We start from the raw sequence: 13,572 nt of genomic DNA, 5'->3' as shown, positions 1-13,572 counted from the left end.
TCCTCAGTGTACGATATCCTTTTTTTCAGTAATAGAATTAGCATAACTTAGAAAATAAATAAATAAATAATGTTGATATAAGAAGTAAAAATATGAAGTGAGGTTCTACCTCATATAATTAGAAAATGGGGGGGAATTTCCAAGTAGTAGTGATTGATGATTATATATACTTGGGTGGAATGGCTATTATTTGGAATGTTCAAGACATAAAGATTACCGATATGTTTACCTCCTTTTGCATTATGACAATATAATTTTAGTTAATTGACATCGAGGACTACTACCATGTATCCAATTTCTATGACTCCAATATCACAAATGGAAAATCTCTATTTCTCAATTCTATTTTGAACGCAAGTAATTTATACTCCCCATCTCTGTGGATTATTGGGAGTGACTTCAATATTAACAAGTGTCTCAAGGAATAGAAAGGATGAATCACAATGTTTACCAAGAGATTTTGTAAGATATACCATCAAGTCCCTAAAGTAGTATCCATTAAATTTCTCAAGCAATGAGTCTCCAACCCACACATGTGGATCAATGACATGTAATAAATGTGTGTGTGGTGACTAACTTAATACACTATTCTAATAACTCCACAAACTTAAGCATTTCACTATGTCACATGATTGACTGTAGTGTGACATAAGTAAACCAAGAGTAGAAATGAAACCCTTAGGCAAGAAAAATTCCCTAGATCCTCAATTAGGTGCTTAAAGGATGAAGTGAAAATGAAAGGGGAAAAGAGGACTTCATGATTTAACTATCACAAACATGTGATCAAGTGTGACTAGGAGTGTATATATTCAGATGTTTTCCAAAGAGGGTGTGAATACATGAGTTACCATTCATTGGGCCTTTTTTTTCTTTCTTTTGATTTTTCTTATATATAGGACTTAGGGAATAAGGTTTTCATAAGTTTTGAACAACTCATAGATAGAATATTTACATAAATTTTCACTTTAACCTTAGAGTTTAGACATAGATGAATCATTATAGTGTATATTTAATGATTTTGGCTTTCACGTTTTGATTTTCTTTCATCACAAATGACCAAAAGGGGAAATATTTTGCCACAAATCTATGAATTCTTAATCATAAAGGCATCATGCAACGAAAAAACATTAATGATGTTATTCCCTATGAAAATGATGGGTATTCTTGAGAAACTCGTATGCTTTTGGATGTCTCCTCCCTGGTTGAGAGGGAGTGAGCATTGACACCATATTATCCATTTGTCATGTACTATGGTTGTGACTAACAGTTGTAACCCTACTAAAGACACCAATAGGGAGGATGGTGGATTAGATAAACATATCGGACCAATATTCTTTGAGAATTTGTGTTTTGACTAAGACTAACCACCATAAGTCAAGTACATTAATCCAAGATAAGAATAGTCATGAGGATTGACTTTTCTTGGTGTCAAATATTATGACAGTGGATTAGGAAATGATCATGTGAGGACATTCCTAATGAACATCCTAGTGCGGTAAGTTCCTAAAGAGGTAGTGGTGTCCAAATTTATGCCTCCCAACATTGTGTTATGATCTAACAGAGATATATAACTTGTTAGTCAAGGCCTTTCTATTTTGACAATGTTGGCTGCGATGATTTAAATCATTGTTGATGCTTATCAATCTAAATCCCTTCTTATATGAATATTTCAACTTGATAGTACTTTTTTGTCTCATTATGAGTATCTCCCTAGTTTAGAGGGAGTGTCATCATCTTCACTACCATCATCATCACCACCATCAATCTCATCATTGCATTATCATCATAATCACCATTCATGTCATCATCATCATCATCATCATGATTATGGACATTATTGTCAATTGTTCTTAACTATAAGTGTCGTAAGAAATATCATCAACCCAAGAAATATTACGAATGCTCAAAAAGGGTTGTTAGGACACATGATATATGCAATAGAAATGACAACTTCATTTTTTAGAGATGATTGATGATCATTATCACCACTACCATTATCATCATCACTATAATTTTCATCATCCCCATCATCATAATTAATGTAATTTCTATCATCATTGTTGTCAACTTCGTCATGAACATATAATCATCATTCATGCCATTATTGTTGTTGATGACGACCAAGATGAAAATAATGATAATGATGATCAAATGATGATGACTTGGAAGATGACTCTAAAGATAATGATTATGATTATGACCATGACAACATTTAAAAATTTGGATGATTGTCCAAGGTCATTAGCATTGCCATCATCATTGTCATCATCATCATTTTCATTATAACCCCCATCATCTTTTTCATCATTTTGATTATCATAATAATCACAATTCATGTCATCATCATCATCTTCATTATCATCATCGTCATAATTATTGACATTGTCATCAGTTGATCATAATTGTTAATGTCATAAGAAATATCATCAATGCAAAAATTATATGAGTGTTGGAAAATGGATGCAAAAGTCAAAAAAAAGGGGGGGGCAACAATAGATGTAAAATTGGATGAAGAGTGGACACAAAATAAGTAGATGCAAAACAAGACAGAAAATTGACACAAAAGTGGATGAAAAAGTAGATGCAATAGTTGATGCAAACTTGGACACAAAATAGGGTGCAAACATGGATGAAAAAGTGGAATAAAACATGGGTGTAATAGTAGGCATAAAACTTAGCATGAATTGTTGTGAAATAAATGTGGATACAACAATGAACAAACAAAAAAGACACAAACTTGGATGCAAGAAGGAGGTAAAATTGGATTAAAAAATGGATGTAAACATGGACCAAACATGGGTGCAATAGTGGACAAAAAATTAGATTCAAAATTGGACACATCAGAAGTGGATGTAAAAGTAGATGCAAAATGGGATGCAAAAAATAGAAAAGTTATTTGATGCAAACTTGGACACAAGAAAGGATGAAAATGTGGATGAAAAATTGGAAGAAAATCTGGGTTTCAATGATAGGCACAAGATATGGCACAACAAAAGTGGATGAGAAAGTGGATATAACAAAAAACACAAAAAATATGCAAACTTGGATGCAAGACAAGATGCAATAACGGATGAAAAAGTGGATGCAAACATGGGTGTAACAACAGAAACAAAATTGGATAAAAAATATGGATGCAATGGAAGTAGATGAAAAAGATGATACAAAATGAGATGCAAGACCCAACACAAAATTGGATGCAAAAATAGATGCAATATTTTGATGCAAAATTGGATGCGAAGATGGACACAAAATTGGAAGCAAACGTTGGTACAATAGTAAGTACAAAACATGGTACAAATACTGTTACAACAAAAGTGGATGTAATGATAAATGCAAAAAAAGAAGCAAATGAAGATGAAAAATAAGATGCAGAAAGGGATGCAAAAGTGGAAATAAACATGGGTGCAACAATGGATAAAAAATATGATGCAAAAGTTGATGCAACAAAATTAGATGCAAAAGTAGATGCAATATGAGACACAAAACCTAATGCAAATCTTGATGCAAAGGGGATGCAAAAAATGATGTAAAAATGGATGAAGAAAGTAATTTAAAAAATGATGCAAAAGAGGATGCAAGAGATGATGAAAAATTTGATGCAAGTGTAGGCGCAAAAAGTGGATGCAATAAATGATACAAAAGTTGGTGAAACAAAATAAGGTGCCAAAATTGATGCAAAACATGGTGCAAAGGATGGCACAAAACTTGGCATAAAACTTGGCATAAAACCTAGTGTAAAACCTGATGTAAAACCTATTGCAATCCCTGGTGCTAAACTTTGTGTAAGACTTGGTGAAAAACTCGATGCAAACTTTGCATCAATTTTTGCACCACATTTTATAAATGGACACAAATAGCACCAAAAATGGGCTCTAGACACAAAAAAGGAAGAAAAAAAGGATGTTAATCACATGGTTTTGTTGTAGTGACTATCATCTTTACTTCTAGTTATAATGAATGAATGATCATTGATTTCTCCATTTTCTAGATGGGGCATAAATAAGAAGCCCACCAATAGGAATTAGTGAATTGTTAGTAGATATAACTCAACTCGTTTCTCCCATTATTTTCTAGTTTAGGAGTAGACTAACTATGATAGGAGAGTTGATGAGGGAGGTGTTCAATTTTATTATGATATATCCATGAGGTTCTTAATGGACTGTGGATAGTTGTCATTCTGATCAAAGTCTTTCTAGAGTGATGTGAAATGCATTTCTCAGTGACTATTACATTGTTTTTAGATGGATAAATATATATATTTATATATGGTATAGATATTTATCCATCCATTGATACTCCTTGTTATGTTCCACATCAAAGTTCATCCATCCATTATAAATCATCATTCATATATCATTAATGAAATACATGTGGATGGATTTTATCCCTACTAAAAAGATCCATTAACAATCCATAATTAGAGAAGCTATTATTTGTTATATTGCCAGTGTATCCCTATAAGTTTTCAATGGAATAGAATATAATTTTATGGAATATTTTTGAAAATGTTTATTGGTTAAAATCATATATTTAATAATTAAAATGATTTATTGATAATAGAAATTATCATTCTCCATAGTGACCTATTATATTTAACTAATTTTTTTCTTAGAAGCAATTTCAATAGGTGGCTTCCCATACTCAATAGCTTGATTGAAGCAATCCTACATAATTTCAAGATCTCCCTATTGAATGTCATGCTCTCCTTCGTTGGCATAGGTCAAATAGTTTTCTTCTCTCATAACAAGAATTAAGAGTTAGCTTGTAAGGCTCAATCAACTCTTCTTTAGTCCTCAACTTATATTCAAGTTAATCATAGTAGTTATTAACTAAATTATTCTATGATAATGATAATGATCGCCACACATAATGATATATCAAGGATGTAATATTATTTTTTTGTAAAGCTTGCAGGTCCATCCATTTTCTATTATATATTAGGTAAATTTACACCATACAGATTTACTGGGTGGCCTCAACTTGCCCCGAGGGGAAACCAAGTTTGTTGGCCACCGGTCAGCATTAGATGCCATCCAAAAGAAAAATTTATTTTGTCTTTCTAGCAAATCTAGGTAAGTCTCAGTCTCGTGTCCAAATTCTATATAACTATAACAACTGACATATGCAACAAGAAATTTCAAAGCTACCCACATAAACAAAAACTAAGCATGATGAATCTAGTCTTTCTGGTCATTTTTCTCATTAGAGACAGAGGGTACAGGAGCAGGATCTTCAACAGTTTCCCCTGGCATTCCATTTAGCTCCAAGATGCAAGGGATGTGATGGTCAATACGATCCATCCTGATGTCATGTTTGTTCAGTTGAAATAGGATTTTCTCCATGTCTTTTTTATAACTAGGTAGGCCCTACATTATGACTACCATCCCCACAGAGATATGTTCCATCAATTTGCCAAGAAGACTTTTCATCAAGGTGTACAAGTACAGGGTGTGTTTGAACTCCGTAATTCTACCTCGTGTATTCCCCGAATCAGGAACCATCGTCCTCCAGTCTTCTATCTCCTCATCTGGTTCACTTTCATGTTTTATCTTTGCTTCTTAGTCGTCAATCAACTTCTAGATGCCTTCATTCATTTCATCCCGGTATGTCATTGATGCTTCTAATATGAGGTGCTCAACAGGCTCACGGCCCCTGCGGCCTTCTATTGTGCTCAGTCTCCTAGATTCCTGGTGGGTTTGGCCCCTACTGCCATGACCACACCCTCTCTTTGTTGGAGCCATACCCTATTCAATGATGCCCTGTAGACAATCAAACAACGTTAGCTTCATTAACCCATTCACATCATCTCGACGCAAATTCTCATACCATGCCTCTCTTCCATGCTTTGCCTTCTGCGGATTAAGGTGTCCCAGTGCCCACAAGTGGCTAGGTGAATTGGGTTTTGATCACGTTCCTCGGGCTCGTCACAGTGCCCCTCCCCCTTGCCATGGTGCAATTTCCTGTCATCCCCCTGTAGCTAGAGCCAAGCCTTCAGGCCCGTCCGGAGCCTAGCTCTGTGATTTCTATCATACTCACATGCAACTCCCTCAACCAGTAGCTTCCCGCCATGGTTATGCTTGCCCCTCTGTCCCATATACCACCCATGGTCCATATTTGTGCTCTTACTAACATGCAGGTGCAGATGACAAGGTTTTCTCAGTGAATTACTGACATAGCTAATATCCCGACCCCCTGCTCGTGACTATTTCCTACCTCTCCCTTCACCACTCAGTCCCCTAGACATGGCACGCCTGTTATTCCCTATACCCCTGGTCTGAGAAGCTAAGTAGGGGCCTCTGTCTTAGCTCGACCCAGCATTACCAATGCCATTGTCGATACTCTGACTTAAATGCGATAAAATTAAAACACAAAGCCAGGCCATGGCCCTCCCTTTCCTCCCCCTATTTCTCCCATACAGTGCTAAACCCCATTGGGATGACCTCTTGCCCCTCCCTTCCCCTAGTAAAACCCCCACCCACTCATGTAACTGATGCAGGAATCCAACCAAATTATAGAAATGAAGTAGGAACGAGACTAAATTACATACCATAGAACCGTTGCTAGCCCGCAGCAAAGGTGCCTTCACCCCTCTTCAACTTTCAGACATCTTCCTTCTCCACTACAGTTTTCTCCTGCCAGGCACGTCGAATACCATTCCCACCTCCGCCACCTTGCCTCATTCCTCCCTCTTCCACCTTGCCAGCCAATTGACCATGCCTTCACGGCTAAGGACACCGCACCCCCTACCGTAAGCATGTGGGGGATGACAGTAGTTATTTTCCTTGTACCAACCCTATCAAATCAAAGCTTGTTGCCTTTGAAACCCTCTCTCATCCCGATCGGGAGCTTGGATTGCTTGGCTCTGGTTCTCCTTGCTCTGCCTAAGGTCTTGTTCTAGAATTGCCTCCAAGGTTTCAAAGGCTATGTCACTTTGTCAAACTGGCCAATGTTTTTCTATCTGATCCTGCTGATCGTTACACCCCCAATTAGCCAAGAAATCATCCCCCTTGTTTCCATCCCTCTGGACATGTTTGACCTGAGTGTAATAAAATTTGGGAATGATTTCTCTTATCACCTAGATCAGTCTTGCAATCCTCCAACTCTGGCTAAGTTTGTCCCACTTAGTGCCATTTTTTAATTTTTCCACTGTGTTGATTACCAAGCTTGAGTCCCCTTCCACTTCCAAGTTTCTGTACCCCATTCTGACAGCTATTAGGACGCCCTATCAAGCTACAACAAACTTCACCTCATTGTTACTGGCGATCCCATAGCTTTCTGCATAGATGAGATGGGTGTTAGCCTAGGAGTCTCTAAAGAGGCCCCCAAGGCCTGCCTCTCCTGGGTTACCTTTGGAGGCCCCATTGAAGTTGATTTTTATGAACCCTTCTTCCAGAGGGGTAAAATGGGACCCAAAGCTCATGCCCATGTTGATTGTCTTCCATGCTTTGTTGTTAAACATCCTCAGTGCTAGGTTTAGCTTTTGTAATATTTGGGCTTCTAGGGGCAACATTTGCCTTATGTTCTAAGCAATACCTTCCCATACTTTTCCTGTGAGGTTGCTTTGTTCTTGAAAATTTTATGGTTTCTCTCCTTCCATATGGCCCATAGGGTGAATCCAAGGCCTAGGTTCCAATTCCTATTTACTACCTGGCTTGAATAGATATGGGTTCACCATAATAGGATTGTTCCTTTGATATAGTTTTGGTCTCTCTCCATCCTCTCAAAAAATCCTTTCATTTGTCTCCATCTCTGCTCCGAAAATGGGCAGTTGTTGAGGATACGTTCCATTTCTACCCTATTTTGGTGGCATAACCAATAGAAGGAGGGCCCCTGGAAGCCTCTTCTTTGTAACTAATCCCAGGTCAATATGTGTCCTTTGCTGACCATCTAAAGGAAGTGGATTACCTTTGGCCAACACCCCCCTTTCTATACCTTTTTCCATATGGTGTCCTATCCTTCCTATTCTTGTCGGGCTTGGATATCATAGGCTTCACTTATGGTGAAGGTTCCTTTGGTAGTGTAGCCCCATCTCAAAATGTTTGGGTCTTGACGGATCGTTATCTGCCTTGTCCTTAGTTATTTATCTAAGTTGTCCCATTGATCTATGTCAGCCGCTTGTTCCCAATCCTCTCTTATCTTCCATATTCTCCAACTTTACTCAGCTTGCTCTTCCTTCCAATACTGTTCCACTACCTGCATATTGTTATCCTGGGTCTGCTGATATATTTCCTTGATTTCCTATTTTTCCACCAGTTTCCCTCTTTGCTGCCATGATTCCATCCAGAATCAAGTTGTTTTATCATTATAGACCTCCCAGAAGGCATGTTGTTGGATAAGGTGTCTATTCCGGGCCGCCAAACTTCAAATCACAGAACCATTAGGAGGGACTTGATATCTAAGGATATCCCCAGTTCTCACAGGCATGTTATACTTACGAGTCCATATTTGTTTCCATAGATCAACTCCCCCACCCATCCATCGCCACCATAGTTTGGCTCTCATGGTTTGGTTCAGGAGGTATGGATCTCTGAGACCTAATCTGCCTTCCTCTTTCCTCTTAACTAGACCCTGCCATGACACCAATGGCCATTTCCTGGTCTGTTGGGCTCCTCCCCATAGGATTTTTTTTGAATGTCTACCATCTTGGCGCATGCTCCTTTTGGGGCCACCATTCTAGATAGTTGGTATATAGGAATCAACTGGAGAACTGCTTTGAGGAGAATTATTCTGACCACAATATTTACAGATCTAAAGGTATAGCACTTGAGTTTTCCTTGTAACTTTTGGAGTATATTTTGCCAGCAGTTATTTCTTAGACGGTTGTCTTAGAGTGAAATACCCAACTATTTGGATGGAAAGTTGCCAGTGCTAAAACCCGGGATTCTAGTGAGGTAGGCCTTAACATTTCCTTGAGTGTTGAAAAAGAAAATGTAGGATTTGTCATTATTGATCTTGGTTCCCGAGGATTCCATGAAGGTGTTAAGGATATCTCTTATACTTCGGGCTTCCCTCACGATGGCTTGACAGAAGAGCATAATGCCCACGAATTGCTGGTGAGTGATAGGCATGTCATTTCCCCATATTCTTAGCCCTTGAATTTTGGAGGTGTGGACCTTCTGCTTTATATACTGGCCAAGCCCGTCTACTACTAGGATGAACAAGAAGGGTGAGTTCGAGTCCCCCTGTCTCAACCCTTGGGATGGGTTGAAGGCCACAATGGGGGTTCCATTCTGCAATATGGAAAAGACTAAATAGGATATCATGGCTAAGATCAAGTTGATCAATCTTTGGGCAAAGCCATAGGCTTTGAGAGTGCTCGAAAGGTAGCCCCAACTAAGTCTGTCATAAGCTCTGGATAGATCTTGTTTTATCATCATGCCCGAGAGCTTCTGGGACTTAATGGAGTGGACTTCCTCTTGGGATGAAATGAAGCCATCAAGGATTTGATAACCTTCTACAAATCATGTTTGTTTTGAGAATCAGAACAAGGGGTTTCAGGCGTTTGACAATTAGATTAACGATAATCGTGTAGATGACCTCACACATGGAAATTGGTTGAAACCCTTGAGGATCATCAAACTTAGTAGACTTAGGAATCAAGGAAATAAAAGTAGAGTTTAGGCTTGGACATACCTTTTGATTACATATTTATTCCTCCATGACCTCCAAGATGTCTTGGTCCATGAATGGGCACGTGGCTTGGTAGAACTCAGCAGTGAATCTGTCTGGGCGAGGGGCTTTATTCTTCTACATTCCTTTTACTATTTCTTCTACTTCTTCTTTGGAAACAACTCTCATTAGGGCCGTATTCTGGTCATTCATTATCTACTTGGGGATGTATGACTTGATTCTTTAGATGGCTTCCATTCTATTTTCGACGTTCTCTCTGAGCAGGTATTTGAAATGGTTGGCCAAAATTTCTTCCATTTCAACATGTTGTATTTTACATTGTCCTTCTACATCTTTAATAGAGTAAATGCAGTTATGCTATCGGTGATGCACCATAGCTTTATGGAAGAATCTCGTGTTTCATTCTCCTTCCCTCAACCACTGAACCCATGATTTTTGCTTCCATAGGATTTCCTCTTGTTATCTTCTTTCCTCTATCTCATTCATCAATAATCCTTCCTCTCGCACCAGGTCTTTCGACCTTCCATCTTGTATCATTTTTTGTTGGATGACTGCTATATGCTTACTGATTTCAATTTTATCTTTGAGAATATGTCTGAACTCCTCCTTATTCCAACTTATAAACCTCTTTTTTAGATCTTTTAGGTTCAGTTGGAAGGTATGCATCCTATTTCTCCCCTATTAGACACTTTGTGTCCACCATTCCTCCATTTGTTTTAGGATATTAGGGTTACTGAGCCAAAAAGATTTGAACCTAAAGGGCATGTGGTTGGGCTGATCTTTTAGATCCACTTCCAAGTGGACCGGCTAGTGGTCCGACCCCATACATGGGAGTAATGATGCTTCTATGAAGATGTCTTTTCTCATCAGTTGTTTTGAGATTAGGAATCTATCTAGGCGGCATGCTATTTGATGCACCCCTCCTATTCTGTTATTCTAGGTATGAATCCCATTGATTGTGTCTATATCCACTAGATGTAAATTTGTAATGGTTTCACTAAAGGCTTCCATATCTGCATCTTCTCTTCTCATTCCTCCCTTCTTTTCCCCTAGGGTGGTGATCATATTGAAGTCCCCCCCTACTACCCATAAATCATTTGGGTATAAATTTCTCAGGTCACTCAACTTTTGAAGGAAGGCTCCTCTTTCCTTTAGGAGATGCGGTCCATACACCCTTGACAATAGATCCCATTCACTAGATCCTAGATTCTGAAATTTTCCTGTGAGAATTTGTGGTATACTTACCCAGTTTTCGAACAGAACTTCTGTCACATTCCAGAGGATTGCCAATCCTCCTACACTCCCATTTACATCCTGGGCCATGACTTGGTATTCCGGCTTGAAGTGTTCCATTATTTTTTTTAGCTTTCCTTCACCGATTTTAGTTTCCCATATTATCATAATGTTTGGCTTGTCCTTTTTCAGCCTCTCCTTAAGGTACCTCGATTTGCCTCTGTTATTGAGGTCTCTAATGTTACAAGTTGTAATAATTAGTTTAACAGTTTTATTGGTGGGTGGAAAACCTCCGACAATGGAGCTACTCTTCCTAAGTTCACCAGTAATTCCCCTACCATTTGTATGGATTCATTCATCATTCTCTTGCCTCTTCCCCCCCCCGCTTTTCCTTGTGTTCCTGTCTCCTTTCCTTGGCTGGCTTGGGTCCTTAAATGTTCACATTGGCTTATGATCGTTGAGCCCTAGTTGTCTCTATATCGCTGGAAGGTTTCTTTATAGAGTTGTTTCTAATCTTCCGGGATGAATATTTCATCCAAACGTCTCCATTCCTGCAATAGTCGCTTCATGACTTGTTCCTTTGCACTCAGGTCATCTTTCTAGTTGTCAATCTCCATTAGGGTTTCCACCATTTGCATGTTGCCCTCTGGTCCTTCCTCGACCTCAATCACCATTTCCTCCTTTTTTCCCCTCTATTCCTTTATCTTCCTGACTTTCTTTTTCTTGTGAATTGTCGCTCATCTCCTTCCCTATATTTCCTGTAAGACCAAAAATCGGTTTTGCTACCTTTGATATTTCTCTGCTTGATTTTCTCTGTGATTCACAACCTATCTAGGGGTTCTTTTCCTCCTTTTCACCTCTTTATACCCATCTCCTTCTGCTTTCACCATTGGGTCCCCATCGCTTTCCTCCACCGACTTATTGATAATCTGGTTAAGGAGCCAAGCACAGAACAAGTGGCCATATTCGTGGCATCTATGGCACCAGAATGGGATGTTCTCATAGTCAATCAGTTGTGGCCATACCTCATTGTGGTACTCCAGATATATGTAATCTGGGAGTGGTTCCGTTATATTCATGTAGACACAAAGTCTAGCATAGGAGGTGTATCGTCCTTTCCTTGTCGAGTCTACTACCTTTACAAAAGTGTCGATCGAGTTTCCAATGCCTTCTATTATCTCTGGATCCGAAAAGTCCATTGGTAAGCCAAATAGTCGAACACATATTGGGGCACCTAGAAGTTTCTCTTGGTTAGGGTTGTAGCATTCTTCCCAATGCCTGATGAAGAGGCAAACATTGTTAAAGAAGTATGATCCATCTTCAAAAATCCTCTCTTTGCCTTCCAGGTTTGAGATGATCATTGTGAAGAATCCTTTCGCTCCCAGCTTGAGATCTGCATGACCTTTTGGCTGCCATCATTATTGGATCCATTCAATTCTTTCTCTGTCAGCCATGCTCCTCTAAATTTGCAAATGAGGGCATGGTCCTTCATGTACCTGTTGTGCTAATCAATAACCCCCCCATTTCTATAAAAATCTTCACATTAAATTTGAGTAATAAATGAGTCCCTTTAATTCAACTTAGATAAGATTTATGTGTCCATAAATAAAATTGGTATTAACCCATCATAAGAAAAAACCCTTATCAAAAGGCTTAAGGTAAATGAATCATTTTAAAAGCCTTTTGAATGGAAATAAAAGTGTGACTTTAAAATACTATAAAACTCTTCATTATTGCGATAAAGCGATCAGAAGATCACATATCGCAATAACAAAGGAAACATACGCAAAGCCGCAACAAACCCTATCGATTCTCTCCGATCTGAAATATCAATTGCAATTGGATATTGTAGAAACCAAACACCAAGCATAATATAAAGGAGCCCCTTAATTTCTTTGATGCGATAAACCATATCACAATCGGCAAATCGGTGATGAAAATAATGAGCCAATACATAAACAAAGGCATGCTCAAATCCTCCGATGCGATAAAGAATATCACAATCGACAATCGGCAAAATAACATTAACAAAACAATAAAGCCCGAGCTCATTTCCGATTGCGATATATCTATTAGGTGCACATTTTGAAGATATATTTAAATTGGTTTGCATGCATTGAATCACCTTTCAGAGATTGGAGATGTTTAAATCAAGTGTTAAAGCCTTTCCCTTGATGTTCCTGATCGCTGATTTATGATCTATCACTAATCATCCATAAAAAAGAAATCTAAGGCACACTTCAATTAATCATTCGACATATAAGCGACATGACGGGCGTTTAAAACTTCTTTACCACAACTGACAGGTTAACAGCTATTCAATGAAGCAGTTAAGGGTAGATCTTTTCCTTAGATTTCATCTGTGACAACCTTTAACTATATCACCTGTTGATCGACGTAACTCTTTTTTATTATCATATTGGTCTGTTGCAACATTTCTCTGTATCACTGTTTTTCAATCATTTGTGCAGAATTCTGCTGAAACTAGAAATCTCAAGAAAACTGCAAAGGAAATCAAAGAAATCCGTAGCAGCAGCTCAACCAACCAAAGATCTCGGACCAAGTAAAAAGGGATTAATATTAGACACGACATGTCTCAGACTAGGAAACACTAGATGGGAAGGTATCTATAATCTAATTGAAATTAAAGAGAATGAAGAACTATCAGAAGAGGCCATGACTGATTCAAATGATAAGTCTAAAGGAACT

Source organism: Pinus tabuliformis, chromosome 1_2 (assembly GCF_031772625.1).
Source record: "Pinus tabuliformis cultivar Carrire ecotype Pingquan chromosome 1_2, CPIR1, whole genome shotgun sequence".
NCBI lineage: Eukaryota > Viridiplantae > Streptophyta > Pinopsida > Pinales > Pinaceae > Pinus > Pinus tabuliformis.
Note: the sequence above shows the minus strand (reverse complement) of the source record.